Source organism: Leptosomus discolor, chromosome 1 (assembly GCF_034619465.1).
Source record: "Leptosomus discolor isolate bLepDis1 chromosome 1, bLepDis1.hap2, whole genome shotgun sequence".
NCBI lineage: Eukaryota > Metazoa > Chordata > Aves > Leptosomiformes > Leptosomidae > Leptosomus > Leptosomus discolor.
In genome coordinates this window covers 62938946-62955752 of record NC_141391.1, presented here as the reverse complement: position 1 = coordinate 62955752, position 16807 = coordinate 62938946, and positions in this window count along the sequence as shown.

Below are 16807 nucleotides of genomic sequence, written 5' to 3'. Positions count from 1 at the left end.
TTCTACCTTCATTACGTTTTTTCTCTGCATTTGGTTGGTTTTGTATGGTTTGGGGTGGTTTTTGTTTTCTTTCCCCAAATTATAGTGGTGAAGGTTGTTTATTTCAGTAAGGAAACATCAGACAGTAAGCCCAAGATACTCTAATAAAGTTGAAAACAATTTTTTCCCCATAGGTCTCACCCTTATCAGGAAGTGAGAAATTATTCTTATAATGATCTGGACTAAGCAAAAAGAGCTGACATTTCAATGTCCTTCATTTGCTAATACAAAATAACTTCTAAAAACAGTTGCTAATAAAAGTGATAAATAAAATATACGATTGCCTTCGTTAGGATTAATTAAACTTTTTTTGGAAACACTTAACTCATAATTTCAATGTCTGGGTATTGGATAACAAATACTTTGCCATATTCTTCCATGGTATCCTAATTAGTCCGACATTTACATCAATTTTACAGTGGTGAATGATGAAACATCTCAGAAGCGGAAGTTACACCATGTAACTTGGCTGCAAGAAAGTGTTACATTTTCATGTATGGTTTTGTTTTCTTGCGATGTAGCAATACTTTTAAATTTATAACCTCCATTTCAAATGAACAGCACCTACTAACAAGCCATTTGTTACTTTTCCCTACATATGGAACCTTTTCATTGGCTTTGGTTCAAATGCCCTGTGTCCATTGGACTTTCATAAAATCACAAGGTGTCAAAAATGAATGTTTATAAACTAATTTGCATTACTCATGATTTGTGACTGTGCAAGAGAGAACTCATAGCCATATTTAGTGTGGGGGAGTAAAATGGGGAAAACTGGAAGTAGGCGTTATTATTGGCTCAATTCCACACATACCAAATGTGAATACTTATGTTCTTCCCACAAAGCATTAATTTCTTCACATACTGTAGACTTTATTCTTTAGCATGTTCCAGATAGCAGACAGCTCTTGTTTTTCACTTATGTTTTCCTCTTAACAACAGTCATTAATTTACTGATACGCTGTCTATCAGAACCACATCATCTTGATTAGAGCTGTTATCCTAATCAAAAGGCTGATAATTAAGACTATCCATCTGTAGAGTTCCAAGTGCTAAGATGAGCTGAAGATCCTAATTAAGATTATTTAGGTGTTACTTAAATGCCATCATTTGATTCAGCTAATCATACCAGCAGGTACATTAGATTTGCATTAATGTTCTGCTGAAGCCAGCAGCTCTTTAAACGGATCAAAAATGTAGATTACAGGCACCATTTTCAAACATCTTTATATCAATATAACACTGAGTGAGACAATGCATTAAAGTAAATGGAATATTGGAAGAAAGAGGCAATTTTGGTGTTTCTCAGTCTGCTTTATGATAATCAGTAGAGTATTTAAAATAAGTTTGTTTATTGAGTTTGTGTGTTATAGCAGCTCCATATTTAAGTTTTCACTTGCACTTTGAATATAGACTGTATAAGTGACTTTCAATTTACTGTGTATTTTTCCAGATGAAATGAAACGGTACACTGTGTGGGAGTTCATTAGCTCCTGCTGATAAATTATTAAATAGGTAGTTAGTGAATAAGTTATTGGAGAAGTCATAATTCTCATCTATAAGAAATCTATTTGAGGCTCAAATTCTTAAAGATTCATGATTTTCTCTTAAAATATGAGCTGTGTTAATCAGCTTTTCTTTCTTTTTTCTTTTTTTTTTTTTCCAACCAAAAGGTGAATCTATTTTCATCAGAATTTTAATTCATTATGATTTTATAATCAAAACAATGAAGTTTCTATTTCAACTTTAACCTGGAGATTGTTCAGTTTGTAAGAAAGAGATCAGTTGGTACTATTGTTAGCAATGTTAATCAGTACAATCCAAAATCTTCATGCAGGCATGTTCTTTTTGCCTGTAGATATGAAAGACAGTTAATACACCATTAGGCTAAAGCCTGTATATATGATCTATGAGAGATCCTACCTCAAAAAACAAGGTGCTGGTTTACATAGATAATGAGTTGGACATCAAAGGAGGTTATGAGTGTGCTTTAGAGATAGGTCAGCTCACTAGGAGAAGGTTATGATAACTGTTTAAAAGTACATATGTATTATTAAATCTATTCAAATATACGTCTAATCTATGATTCTGTTGTGTATCAGCAATATATATCTGCATAAAGCAATTTTCAAAGAAGTGAGAGACCTGAGTTCAAAGCAGACTTCAGTAGCGAGAAATTAACTGCTTAAATGGACTGTAAAGCTATCTGGAGTGACAGGCTGTGTCTTGGTCATCAGTAAAAGGTCCAGTTGCCCAGTGGATATTAGGAGATTCCTTCAGGGGTTCATACCAAGGCCAATTATATTTTAGTTCCTAGTTAAGGGCATAGATGATGGGCTGGGGAGAAGCAAAACTGCTATTCTGAGGGCAGCAGGCTGAAGAAAAGGGCTGACGGGAACCTCATGAAGTTCAGCCGAGGAAAATGCAAAGTCCTGCACCTGGGATGGAAAACCCCAAGCTGACTGACTAGAAAGCAATTCTGCAGAAAGGATCTTGTGGTCCTGGTGGACAAGGTGAATTTGAGGTGACAGTGTGCCCTTGCAGAAAAGAAGGCCAGCCATATGGCTGTTTCAGCATGTGTTGCCCATGGATGCAGCAAGCTGATTCATTCCCTCTGTTCAGCACTTGTGAGACTGCATCTAGAGTGCTGTGCCTGATTTGGGGCTCTGCAGCATAAGAAAGACATGGGCATACTGGAGTCCAGTGGAGGGCCACCAGAGTGACTAATGGAGTCTGGAGTATTTAATGTATGAGTAGAGACTGAGGAAGCTGAGTTTGTTCACCCATAGTAGGGTAGGGGAGGAGGCCACCTTTCTGCTGTCTTCAACTATCTAATGACAGGGTGTAGATGGAATTCGGCTCTCTCGGAGGTGCATTCTGCTTGGAGGAGAGGCAATGGACACAAAGAAACTCCAGTCAGACACTACAGTAACAACTGCCATTGTGAATGTTACCAAACACTCCATCCTATTCAGAATTTTACTGAACAAGGCCCTGGTCTGAGCTGCAGCCTCTTTAAGGAGAAATTCACTGATTCAGTCCATCAGCCACAGCTCTTTTAAGACCTATAGGATGATTTAATCTCTGGAGCTGATTGATTTGGTATAGAATGTGTCTAGGCTTAGAGGACTTTCTTTTAGATGACTGAAGTGAAAAGAATCCCATCCTTTTAGTCTTATTCTGTTTTTCAGAATCAGCCTGCTCTGGCAGGGATGGTTTTGGAGGATAAAATGTTCCTCTACACAGGTACTGCTCTCCAGTCCAACTAAGTACTTAAGCATGGGGTTAACATAGTCACATTGCTGCATTTCCTTTAAAGGAATGTTTGCCTGAGGATAAACTGGACTTTACCACCTAGTCCTGAGGAGCACCTGGGCGTCCAGTGCTCTTTAGGGATAATGTGTTATGGGCAATGTAAAATGCTGTCCTAATTCACAGAATAGAGATCCAGTTTTTAAGCGTGAAAACCATCCCATGACTATAGGTTGTGGTGCGGAGACGGGAGTTGGAGAATCCACAAAAGACTCAATATGAGTTATATCAGGAAACTCATTTTACTGTGCGGCTTTCTTACATAGCATAATTTTCCAAAGTCATCATGACTTGCAGTTTTTCATAAACTCCAATTGTGCTATACATACATCAGTCATCTGCTTCTACCTATCACTTTACTATTAATACTAATGCGTTCCGCCTCATACAGATGTTAGCTTCTAATTCTTCTATTCTGACCCTCAAGGTCGAAGCGTCCTTGAGGCCTACTATATTAGTTTAGACAAACTGTTCAACAGAGTTTTCCCTGTGCAGGTCCTCTAGCATTCCATGCCTGTTTTCAGCGAGGTACGCTCCCACATTGTGGGACTCATACTTAGACTTAATCTATAAAAATGAACACTCAGTGCATGAGTTTTAGACTTTTTGAAGTTCTTTCAGGGAAACTAGACTCAAGAATAACATGTCTTGAAGATGGGAAGAAAGAAGAATATGAGTGGGGTATCTAAGGAGAGAGGTAATTGGACTTCAGAAGGGCTAACTTGGACCTCTTCAAGAAACTGCTTAGAGAAATCCCATGGGCCAGGGCTCTGGAAGGTAAGGGGGCTCAAGAGAGCTGGTTGATATTCAAGTACCACTTCCTCCAAGCTCATGATCGTTGTATCCCTAAGAGCAAGAAATCAGCAAGGGAAGCAGGAGACCTGCTTGGTGAGCAGGGAGCTTCTGAAAAATCTCAAGTGAAGGAAGAAAGTTTACACTATGTGGAAGAAGGGACTGGTCACTTGGGAAGACTACAAGAATGCTGTCAGAGTATGCAGGCATGGAACCAGAAAAGCCAAGGCCTCCTTGCAGTTAAAGGAGGGGCATCAAGGGACATCAAGGTCAACAGAAAGGGTTTCTTCAAGTATATGGGAAGCAAAAGGAAAACTAGAAAAAATGTTTGCCTGCTGTTGAATGAGGCAGGTGTCATGGTGATGGAGGATGCAGAGAAGGCAAAGTTAACAAATGCCTTATTTGCTTCAGTCTTTACTGCTCAGGCCAGCCCTCAGGAGTCCCAGATTTTGGAGGCAACAGAGAAAGTCTGGAGGAAGGAAGACTTTCACTTTGTTGAAGAAGATCAAGTTAGAGATCAGTTAAACAAACTGGGTATCCACAAGTCCACAGGTCTTGATGGTATGCACCTGAAAGTGCTGAGGGAGCTGGCAGATGTTATTGCTAAGCCACTCTCCATCTTTGACAGGTCATGGAGGACAGGAGATGTGCCTGGGGACTGGAGGAAAGCCAGTGTCACTCCAATCTTCAAAAAGGGCAAGAAGGATGACCCAGGAAACTACAGGCCAGTCAGCCTCACCTCCATCCCTGGAACAATGTTGGAGCAGCTCATTCTGGGGGTCATCTCAAAACGTGGAGGAAAAAAAGGTTATGAGTAGTCAATATGGATTCACTAAGAGGAAGTTGTGTTTGGCTAATCTGATAGCCTTCTACGAGGGTGTGACTGGATGGGTAGATGAGGGGAGAGCAGTGGATGTCGTCTACATTGACTTCAGCAAGGCTTTCAACACCATATCCCACAGCATCCTCATAGGCAAGCTTACGAAGTGTAGGTTAGATGAGTGGATGGGGGGAGGGGATTGGAAATTGGCTGAAAGACAAAGCTCAGAGAGTTGTGGTCAGTGGTGCAGAGTCTAATTGTAGGTCCATAAAAAGTGGTGTTCCCTAGGGATCAGTACTGTGTCCAGTCCTGTTCAATATACTCATCGATGTCCTGATGAAGAGACAGAGTGCACCCTCAGCAAGTTTGCTGACGACACAAAACTGGGAGAAGTGGCTGACACGTCAGAAGGCTGTGCTGCCATTCAGTGAGAGCTGGACAGGCTGGAGAGTTGGGCAGAGAGGAACCTAATGAGGTTCAATAAAGGCAAGTGTAGGGTCCTGCACCTGGGCAGGAATAATCCTGTGCACCAGTACAGGTTAGGGGCTGACCTGCTAGAGAGCAGCTCTGTGGAAAAAGACCTGGAAGTCCTGGTGGAAAGCAAGTTGAGCATGAGCCAGCAATTTGCCCTTGTGGCCAGGAAGGCCAAGGGTATCCTGGGGTGTACCAAGAAGAGTGTGGTCAGCAGATTGAAGGAGGTTCTCCTCCCTCTACTCTGCCCTGGTGAGGCCACATCTGGAGTACTGTGTCCAGTTCTGGGCCCCCCTGTTCAAAACCAGACAGGAAACTACTGAAGAGAGTCCAGCAGAAATGATTAAGGGGCTAGAGTATCTCTCTTACAAAGAAAGGCTGAGGGGTGGGTCTGTTTAGCCTAGAGAAAAGAAGATTGAGGGGGGATCTTATCAATGCTTATAAATACTCAAAGGGTGGTTGTCAGGAGGGTGGCGCCAGTCTTTTTTCAGTGGTGCCCAGTGGTAGGACAAGAGATAACGCACAGAAACTTGAACATGGGAGGTTCCATCTAAACATGTGGAGGAACTTTAATTTGAGGGTGGCAGAACACTGGAACAGGCTGCCCAGAGAAGCTGTGGAGTCTCCGTCCATGGAAACATTCAAAACCCACCTGGACGCTGTCCTGTGCAACCTGCTCTAGGTGATCCTGCTCTGGCAGGGGGTTTGGACTAGATGATGTCCAGAGGTCCCTTCCAACACCTGTCGTTCTGTGATTCTGTAATTTGGGAATCTTAACTATATATTTTCTTGCTTTTAAATGTTAATTTTGCATTTAACTCTGAAATTCCTATGCCTATATTTTCACAATTTTTGATGTTTTTGCAAAGAATTTTGCTTGCAAGTTTCTGATGCTACACTTAATTTTACGTTAACAGATTTTATTATCTAAGATACACCTAGTACCAAACAGAAGATGGATGGAAATTTTCAAAGAAATTATAGCAATTACATCAAAAGAACAAAGATATTAGAGTACATTTTAGTTGTTACATTTAAAAAGTGAATCATCTTTTAAAAAATTCCATTTTCATATTCTGTTTTATTTGCATATAAACAGACATATTCACAATGAATTTGCATAGAAATAGATGCATTCAAAACATCTTTGCAGCAATCATGGAATCACAGAAGTTACAGATGTACCAATGTTATTAGCCCTGATTATTTAAAATGGGCATCTATTTTTCTGAGAATGATTTTTGGGACGTTTACTGATTTTGCACACCATTTTTGCACCTGCAGATCCAGACAATAAATTTAAATATTTAATTTAGATTCTGCCCACACAGCAGGCAGTTGATGCACTGGTTTTCCAGACTCCTATCAGGTTGGGAGAGAACTTCTAGAGTATTCAACTTAAATGATCTATGTATGTGCTTAATTTTAGAGTCTCTGAATATTGGGAATAATTGGCAATGAGCACTGATCAAAAGTATCCCTTACAGTTTAAAATCTTGCCTTACGCCCAAGAAGAGACATTCCGTATAAGGAGACACTTCCAAAGATTTTGCTTTAAATATTCCAGCAGTAGTATCAGAAACATACTGCATGTACTTAAAGGGTTGCCCATTCTAAAAGCTAAGACAATTATGCCTTGCATACCAATGCCTCACAGCATACAATTGTTTTCTAAATTTATAATGATTAGAGATGTTAATTATGCATTTATTTTAAAATTATCTCATCGGTTGTAATTTGCTTTAAATGAGAGCTCTGTAGAGAAATGGGTAACATGAGGGTGATCTTTAGACAGGTTCTGAATCATCAGATATATGATATCACAGCTTGTCTTTCTAGTGTTATTTTTATGGGTTGATAGGAGATAGATTTATTATTTTTCTTCATACCTGGATTGAAAACAGCTTACCTGTTACTGGCTAGCTGAACATTTTGCTCAGTCCTCTTCTCAACTAAAAGGGTAATAAATTCTGGGATGAGTAAAGCCAAACTATGAAGGAAAAGATGTTTTTCCCCCATAAGTTCTTAACAAAGTATTTTCCAATTAATCAGTTTTATAAATTGATGGAGGTCTTTCTCTCTCTAAGCAAAGGAATTATTTCGTCCAAGATCAAGGAAGAGCAATCTTTCTAATTTATCCATTAACAATATTACATTTACTATAAATTCTTACATTTCTGAAGGGGATGTGCTCTGCAATGGAAACGGTGAACTATAATGTTTTAATACATTCTCTGAGGAAACAGCATTCTCTCAAAGCATTTGACCTAACAGCAGAGCTTTCTTCAAATAGTGAGACTGAACCAGGAGATTCTACTTCCTGGCTCTAAAGAATTTTCTAAAAATACAATGTCTATTGACTGTACCTGGCTACTTCCTAGCAAATGCCTAAAATGCTTTTAGTATTATATTTTAAGACTGTGGTTCTAAGCAGTATTTCCTGTTCTGATATTTTATTCATGCTGTTAATGCTAAGTTGATTAGCTGTCACTATAATTCCTATTAGAACTTATTTCTTTAATTATCATTTTATCTTTCTGCAACTTTTAATAGTCTCAGGCCATAAACATGTTATTGTTTTTACTACACTGCTGTGACAGTGGAAATTACATAAAATGTGTGTGCAAAAGCACATCTCCATGTGGAAAACTGCAGAACAAGGACCTTCAATCACAAATTTATGGACTTATATCTGTCCAACATTTAAGAAAATGGACTCTTGAACCTCGTTGAACTACACAAAAATAAGAATATAGGAAATGTTTGGAGTCAGAGAAACCATCACCTTAGTCCTTCTTCCATCAATGTCACTGGGATATGCCATTTCAAAACAGCATACAAGCCTGGCTGCTGCAGTCCATTTCCCTGGTAAACTCTATTATTCACAGTCATTAAATTAGGGATATTATAAGGCACATTCCTATGCATTCGCTTTAATATCTGTCTATGGACCTGTTATCTATGAACTATTCTAATCCACTTTAGAATCTAATGATATAGTCTTCACCCACAAACTGCTAAAGCAATAAAATCCAGAATTGTATTGCCTAACGTTTTAAGTATTTTTTTTTAATCTGTTTATCTTGTACTAGCTTCAATGAGAGTCCCCTATATCTACTACTGTGGCATTTGGCAAATAACAGTTCTGTATTTATCTTATCCACTACCTTCCTGCTTTTCTAAATCTTACTACTGTAACTTCTTAGCCTTCTCCTTTTCAAATTAGAGTCCTAGCCGTTTCAAATTCTTCTTAAAAAGTATCTGTTCTATTCTTTTATTTCAGTTGCCCTTCTCTGTACCTTCTTTAACTCCACTGAGTCTTTCTTGACAGATAAGAGCAGCTTTTAGTAAATGCTGACATAAACATTCACGTATTTTGTAAAACAATTAACTTGACATTTCCAGATAACGTAAAATACATTCATATCAGGATTCATAGTTTGTCCATTAACAACAATTTGTTGGGATGAGGAACTGATGATCATTTGTAAGCTGAAGGGAACAAGCCTGTTCTATAAATTACATGTTCTAAGAAAACTAAACTCAAATCTGAAAATGTTTGAGGGCTCAGGGAGTTTCTGAATCCAGCACCTCACTCTGGTGGCTGGTACAGACCACCACACAGACAAAGACACAGAATAAAGTCCCCTCACCCAGGAAAACACTTATGAGTGAAGTTTAATAAGAAAGCAGGAAAAACTACACTGATCAGGTACAGGACATGGCCAGGCAAGTGTACTTACCAGCCACCTGTCTTCTTGCACTGTGCTCTTTTTATCACCTTACTTACTTTACAACACTTGTTCCTCCTAAACCACCTTGTTACTTTCCTTTCCTCTTTTGTTCCTCTGCTAAACATCCCCAAATAAGCATTGCACAACCCCAAAATATTTTTCCTAGGTATCCCATAATGTGTCTCATACACATGTAGGCAGTAACCCCTCCATCCAAAAGATGGTCCAGAGAGCTGCTGCAGATGATGCATGGTGCTCCAGCACATGGAGCTGCAGCCTCCCCTGAGACAGTCCCAGGAGGAAACTGGTTTGGGGCTTGTGTCTCTGGCTGGATTGTTGGATTCCCCTGTCTGCTGTCATGCCTCTGTACTCCTTCATGTGTGTGGAGGAGCCCTTAATGGGCTGCTGGCTCTGCTGTGGGATTAGCCAGGTCAGGGTATCATTTTCTGTCCCCACCTGCCCTTGTTCCTCTGCACTCCTTTGGGTGTGGGGGGGCCAGATTTTTATTAACACAGCCTAGCAAGAACCTTACAAATTTTCTTGCCTCACAGAAATGTGAGATGTTAGATGCCAGAATATCTTTTGGAATCTCAGTCAGAGTGATCCCTCACCACTCATAACAACTTGGAAATTCTGGAGTCAGCACTCCTCAAATTTCATGGACCTTGCTCTATGCCAGTGATATTTCTGAAATGTCTTCAGTAACCACATTTAAAATCTTTGTAACTGGAAATAGAATAGTCTCATCACCCTTTTTTTTTAATAAATATTCTTCAGTTGGGTTACAATCAGAGTAAAGCTTCATTATGCACCTAAACAACACGTCTTGCTAATGTCAGCTATAATCCAGGTAAGTTTTCTAAATCAGTTCTAGAGCATGTCAAATATTTTCTGACAGCTCATCATATTCCATGAAAGTTCATTCAAGTACAGAAGAAAAAATCCCAATGAATAAAGACCTATTGTTGCTTTTGTTTTTTTGTTTTTTTTTTTTTTTTTTGTTTAGTTAGTAACATAGTATTGTCCTATTATTGCAGGCTTACCAGCAGAAGACAAATAGATTAAAGGCACTTGAGATACTAGTTTTCCTGTTATTCAGATATTTTTGGTAAATATTCATGATGTGGTTTATTTGCAGAAAGTAGAATATCTGCTGAGATCTCCACCAAGAATATTCTGTTAGTCCTTGATTATCTTACTCTCAAAAGGGTCATTTGCAATGTGGGGGAAAAAAACCAGCTTTAGCAAGTTTGAAGTAGCCTAGGTTTATGTCAGTGAGGACATATGAACTAAAGAATGACAGTGTTCTGATATTTTAAAGAGTTTGCAATATGCTTTTTCCCCCTCATCTCTTTGTTCCTCATCACATTGAAATAAAGATTAATTTTAACAATTCAGTTCCCTACATAGTTTGTCCTATCATATTCCAAACTAATACCTTTCTCCATGTGTTTATTACTGAGCTATCATTTAACAGTATCTGTTTTACTGATATTTTTAGAATTTCAGACTTTACAGGCTTCTCCAACATGGTACTACAATTACAAAACCCATTAGAGAGAATATAATTGCTGTTAGTGCAAAATGTTTGTAATATATATTACGCATCAGATTACCAAAAGGCATACATATTTAATGAACTAACTCTGAATACAAGGTTACTAATGATTAATAGTCTGAAAGGACAAAAAAAGCGACATGCATTTTCCCCAAGCTATTATATGCTGCCAAACAGATTTCAGAAATTAGAGGTGAGGAAGTAATCTGATGGGGCACTGAAAGTCAAAGGAGAGAAACACAGCGTTGCATGAAATTATATATCAAAAAAGAAATTCTGTGCAGTACAATTTCAACACTAGATTACCCAGAACATTTAAGAATAACAGTGTAATGCTTTTAGTTATACTTACAATAGTTGTCTGAATGTTCTTAAGGACATTTCTTTACAGGCTTACTGCAGAGCTTTATTAAGTTCAGAGCAGCAAAAACACTGTTAGGGTACTTAGTATGGGGTACCCAAATGTCATAGGGCTGACTTCAATCTGCTTATATTTTGCATGGTAAGAGTAAAAAAATCTGGTTTTATATCCCTTCTAAAGGCTACACATTAGAAAAGGTTTGATGACTGTTGAGGGGGACAGTTAAATCATGTATGGTCTGTTCCTCTCCTTACCACAAACTGAACATACTTAAATATGTCCAGATCCTGATATCATGTGCAGTTAGTAACCAGTGCTTGTCCCACATTTGAATCCTTTGGCTGCCAGTGGCTTTTGATCCACCCTCTTCACTGCCATGATTTCAGGGGAAGGCATCTGTGGAGCGGGAAAAAAAATGAAAAATTTCAGTGAGAACAAAAGAGTTTGTTAGAGTTTCAGAAAACTTTTATTGAAAACAAGGACTATCTTGAACTAAACTAAATGGTGGTGTGGATAGAACATTCGGTGGTGTGTAACAGCTGGACACAAAGACACTTGGACTCTGTTTCATCTAATCCCTGTGGCACTGGACTAGACTATGAGTTTATGACGGTGCCATTTCACTGACACTTACCCATTTGTGACACTATTGATCAACATTCAGGATGGAGTGGCTGGGAAAGTGTATTAAATATGAGATACTAGAATAACAGCTTAAATATACTGATATCACACAGTTTTTAAGTACATATACAGTTCTTGACTAGCAGTTGCTCTGACAGGAGAAATCTATCATTTGCATACACTAGGCTATTTCACAGAACAGGAAGAAAGTCATAAAAAAAGTGATCTTGCTAGTTCTGGAAAGTCCATTACCTAAAACCACTCTAATAATATACTAACAAGAAATTGTATTACGGGAGAGGCACATACAGTTGTAGAAAGCTAATCTCCTGCCTAAGAAGAAACAGGTCTAATATACTTGATATGGAGTAAATATAAGCAAAGAAGTCTGGCCTTCAGTTGTGTGCTATAGGGTAATTAGAGTGAGGTGCAACAGCAATTACAAAGCAATTAATAATTGTGACTTGAGAAAACAGCAACTCTGCCTGGTTGCCAGAGTTATATATTTGTTCTTTGCAAACAGGAAAGAGTTCTGTCAGGTGATTTCTTAATCAAAGTGGCAGGTCCTGCTTCCCCTCTCCTCATTGACATTAATGTTGATGCATTTCTATTTTGATATTTCATGTGTTTCTGCATGCCACAGATAAGAGTTTGCCCACAAATGCAGAGCTTTTTCTTGCATATCAACTGGGTGATAAGCAGTTAGATACTTTGCAGAGGGAAAGCTGATTCTTGTTGATAGTATGTAAGACAAATGAGGAAAAAAGTAAGCACTAGTGAAGGGTTCTTTGTTTTTAAGCAGACATTCCATTAGCCATGTAGCTAAATATAAATAAACAAAAAAAAAAAAAAGGAAATTCTTTCATTTACCACCATGTCAATTTTAATGACAGAGGGATATTTAACATTTGCCTTTATATGCTATGGCCAGCAGTGGATTAATCATTACCTTTTTTAAGGCTGCTGTAACATTTCAAAATATTATTATTCTTTGAGGCTTTTGTATTTTATCTTTCCTCACTTATAGGGGCACATACATAACATACATAAGCAAGCATGTTTCAGGGATAAGGTAAAAGAGAATGAAATGTCAAAAATTGGATTATTAACGTGATTATGATGTGGAATACTGAACACAATAATTTATGGGAGAACAGAATAGCAGAATATTAAACATTAGGTAGCTTTGGATAAAACTGTTGGAACAAGGGATGCTTTACTTTTATACAAAACAGCACACATACACACATATATGCAAACAGAAAGAGAGCATGAAAGAGCAATTAATATCGTGCTGAAATAGCTTGACTTCAGTGTTAGTGTCATAGATTCACAGAGGTTAGAGATGGAAAAGATCTGTTAGGTCCAGGAATCAGTTTCTCTGTCAAACAAGATTGCTGCCTGTTTTACATTCTGCAGCATTCTACCACGATACATATCATTGCCTGGAAGTTTCCAGGAAGTAGATTAAATTCCACAAAATAGATATTTTTCTAATGCATTTGAGAACCAGGAGCCGGGGTGTTGCATTGACTTCACGTGTCATAAATGTTTAGAATTGCTCCCTTGACCACAAATCATATAAAAGTACAGCACATAAAACAGGTTCAGCTGGCTTGCAAGCTGAATGAAGCACAAGATATTATGGCAAGACATGTGCAAAAAGTTTCAAAACCCCTTTTGATTAACAAAGTTCCATATCAGAAATACAAAAATTTTGGCAACAGAAAGAAAGAAATTAGAAGTGGCAAAGATTTTTTAACATCTTGTGGATTATATTTTAGCACTAAATAAATGCCTCATGTCCTGCTCTTATCCCACAGTTGTCTGTGGGATCAGTGAGATTTTATACAGAGAAAGTGTAATTAAGGAGTTATTTCATGTATATGTATCAGTCAGCCTGACCTCAGTGCCAGGGAAGATTATGGAGCGGTTCATCTTGAGAGCACTCACATGGCATGTGCTGGTCAACCAGAGACTCAGGCCCAGCCAGCGTGCGTTCATGAAGGGCAGATCCTGCTCAACCAACCTGATCTCCTTCTATGACAAGGTGACCCACCTAGTCGATGAGGGGAAGGCTGTGGATGTCATCTGCCTGGACTTCAGTAAAGCCTTTGACACCATCTCCCACAGCATTCTCCTAGGAAAGCTGTCAGGCTCATGGCCTAGACAGGAGCACTCCAAGCTGGGTTAAAAACTGGCTGGACAGCTGAGCACAGAGAGTTGTGGTGAATGGGGTTAAATCCAGTTGGTGGCCAGTCACAAGCGGTGTCCCCCAGGGCTCAGTTTTGGGACTGGTCTTGTTTAACAGCTTTGTCAATGATGTGGATGAGGGGATTGAGTGCTCCCTCAGTAAGTTTGCAGACGACACTAAATTGGGTGGGAGTGATGATCTGCTTGAGGGTAGGAAGGCTCTGCAGAGGAATCTGGACAGGCTGGATCGATGGGCTGAGACCAATTGTATGAGGTTTAACAAGATGCTTCTGGGACCACTTGGGTATCTCCCCTTTTATACATCTGAGTGAAGAAGGACTGGCGCGGATGTAGCTATATAAATCAACTGAGGAGAGTAAACTCTGCAATTGTAAACCTGAACTGACCCAAAGCAAAGAAGAAAGCAGTTTGTTCTCCTTCTGAAGGCAAAGAATGAACATTTAGTCAAAACATTGTATTGAGTTAGGCAAAATAATTGAAAACTTCCTCTATCAAGAATTGGAATTTTGATTAAAGTAATTGCTTAAGATTCTTGAAATTGTGAAAAATTTTAACAAACTTTCGCTTTGAAATGTTGCAATAAGAGGTTTAAAAGGTAGAAATTAGGTTTGATGTTTGCATTTGTTACACCTGTATGCATTCATACAATCAAAAAGAAGTAAATTATTTAAAAAATGCATTCATTAAAGCAGATGTTTTGGATTCTTTTATTTTAAGAATAAATCAAATTGTTGGCATTTTACCCTGAAAAAGAATAGGGGAAAAAAAATCTTTAACACCCCCCCCCCCCCCCAGTTCTGATTATTTGTAATAAAACTCTATAGCACTCTCTACTGTAAATCATACATTTGCAAAATACTTTACAAAAAAAGACATTCAGCTTTACTATTTCCATCATGCATGTTTTGGCAAGATATGATCGGTGATCCATAGAGTAATACTATACAGAAAACAAAGTGTTTTTAAAGTGGAAAATCTGATCTGAAAAGCAGGGTTAAAAGTCACTTTTACCTCCATTTTCATTCCTCTTCAGAAAATGACTTGTTCTGTTATCTGATTGATACCATTTGCCACTTTGTCCCTGGTGGCAAATTATTCCACGTGGTTATTCTCGTTATAGTCAAGTATTTCTGTTTCTATCTATTATTTACTTTTAATTTTGTGATTAAACTGTGTTCCCTCTGCTTTTAACTCCTAAACAATAGAAGTGTTTTATCCTGTTGTAGTCTATTATCCATATATAATTAAATACAAACTTCAGCCTAAAGTTGCCTTTTTTTAGTTGTTGACATTTTGCATCTTCTCTTGCATACAGGATTTCATCTATTCACATGCTTCTAAACCCAGCCCTGTGACCATTTATTGTATGATTGGATCAGTGGAACTGGATTCAAATAAAAAGATCAGCTGAAGTGGGGTCCTAATAATAAAAGGACATCTTAATTAAGACTTTAAGAGCTAAAACCCCTTCATATTAGAAAACAATCACAGCATAGTAGTAGGCATAAACATCCAGAACTAAAAGAAACTAATTCACTTCTTTTTTGACATTTTTTGAAAGAACTGTTGTATACTTAGGTGAAAATCAGCAACCAAATTTCATACTGGATCTCTGCATTTTACTGGTGCAGTCCAATTTCTTGCTGCACACCATACTTACTAGGAGATATTTGAAACTGGAATTGTCATTTGTCCTCATTTTTCTAATGACAGTTTTTAATTTGAGAAGGAAATATATTTTTTTTTTGGTAAAGAAAATTGTTCACGTTTGAAAGCCACATTTAATATTGGGAATGATTTATATCTTTATCTAAAAACTAATTGAAACAAGATCCTTTCGCTTAACAGTTTTTTAAACCTGCAGTCTGCCAGCTGAAATATTCATACACTTAAAAGAAGAGCTAGAGCAAGACTTTTTTTCAGCAGGTTTCTTTTTCAGTGCTTTCTGCTGTTAAGTTTATATTAACTGGTTTTTTATCCATCTTATTTGACATACTGTCAGCATTAGATAATTTCTAACCTAAACAGGTTTTCTTAGCTATCTCTCTTTCTAAAATCTGCTGCTGCATGTACAATATGTTTCTACTTCTGTGGTTATAATATATGGATCATTGAATTTAGTGCTTACCATTGCAGTATGACACATTGCCAGATAATGTTCAGTATCAGGCAAGTGGTATGTGTGAGTTGATGCGTGCCTTAGAAGGTACCTACAGTCATCTGGGATTCAAAACATTTCTTTCTGGGACAGTCCCTGGGGGTGGAAATAAGGAGGAGGCTTCCTCCTTAGTCATAGCAGAATTTCAGCTTTGAGCCTAAGAAGTGTGGCACGGAGAGTATGGAAGGAGGAGGAGTGAAATGACCCCTTTACATTTCAGGGACAACTCTTACTTGGGACTTCAGAATAATCTGACAAAGTTGTGAAGAAAAAATCAGGAGTTGAGTTGGAGAATGAGTAATTAAACCAGCAAACAAACAAAAGTAAGCAGTACCAAGAGCAGTCACATTAGGCAATAGACTTTAGGTACAAATGTTCTCAGGATTGGTTTGGGGTTTTTTCCAGTCTCTGGCATCTCAGATAGCTATCATGGATCAGTGTCTTCATAACTTGAATTAAACAAAACTGCTCATTAATAACTTATTACTAATAAATACCTGTAGAGTTTATGTTTTCCAATAAGTTTAAAATCTATTTTATGCTTACCACATATGCACAGATTATATTTCATTGACTCTTCAACCGTGTACATATATTGAATGAAATAATCTACATCTTTTATGATTTGATGATAAATTTACACAAGACACATTCATCTCCAGATTTAGATGAGCTTTATATTCTAGAGTATTTTTGTTAAACCTGTAATATTCATTATGTCCTCTAT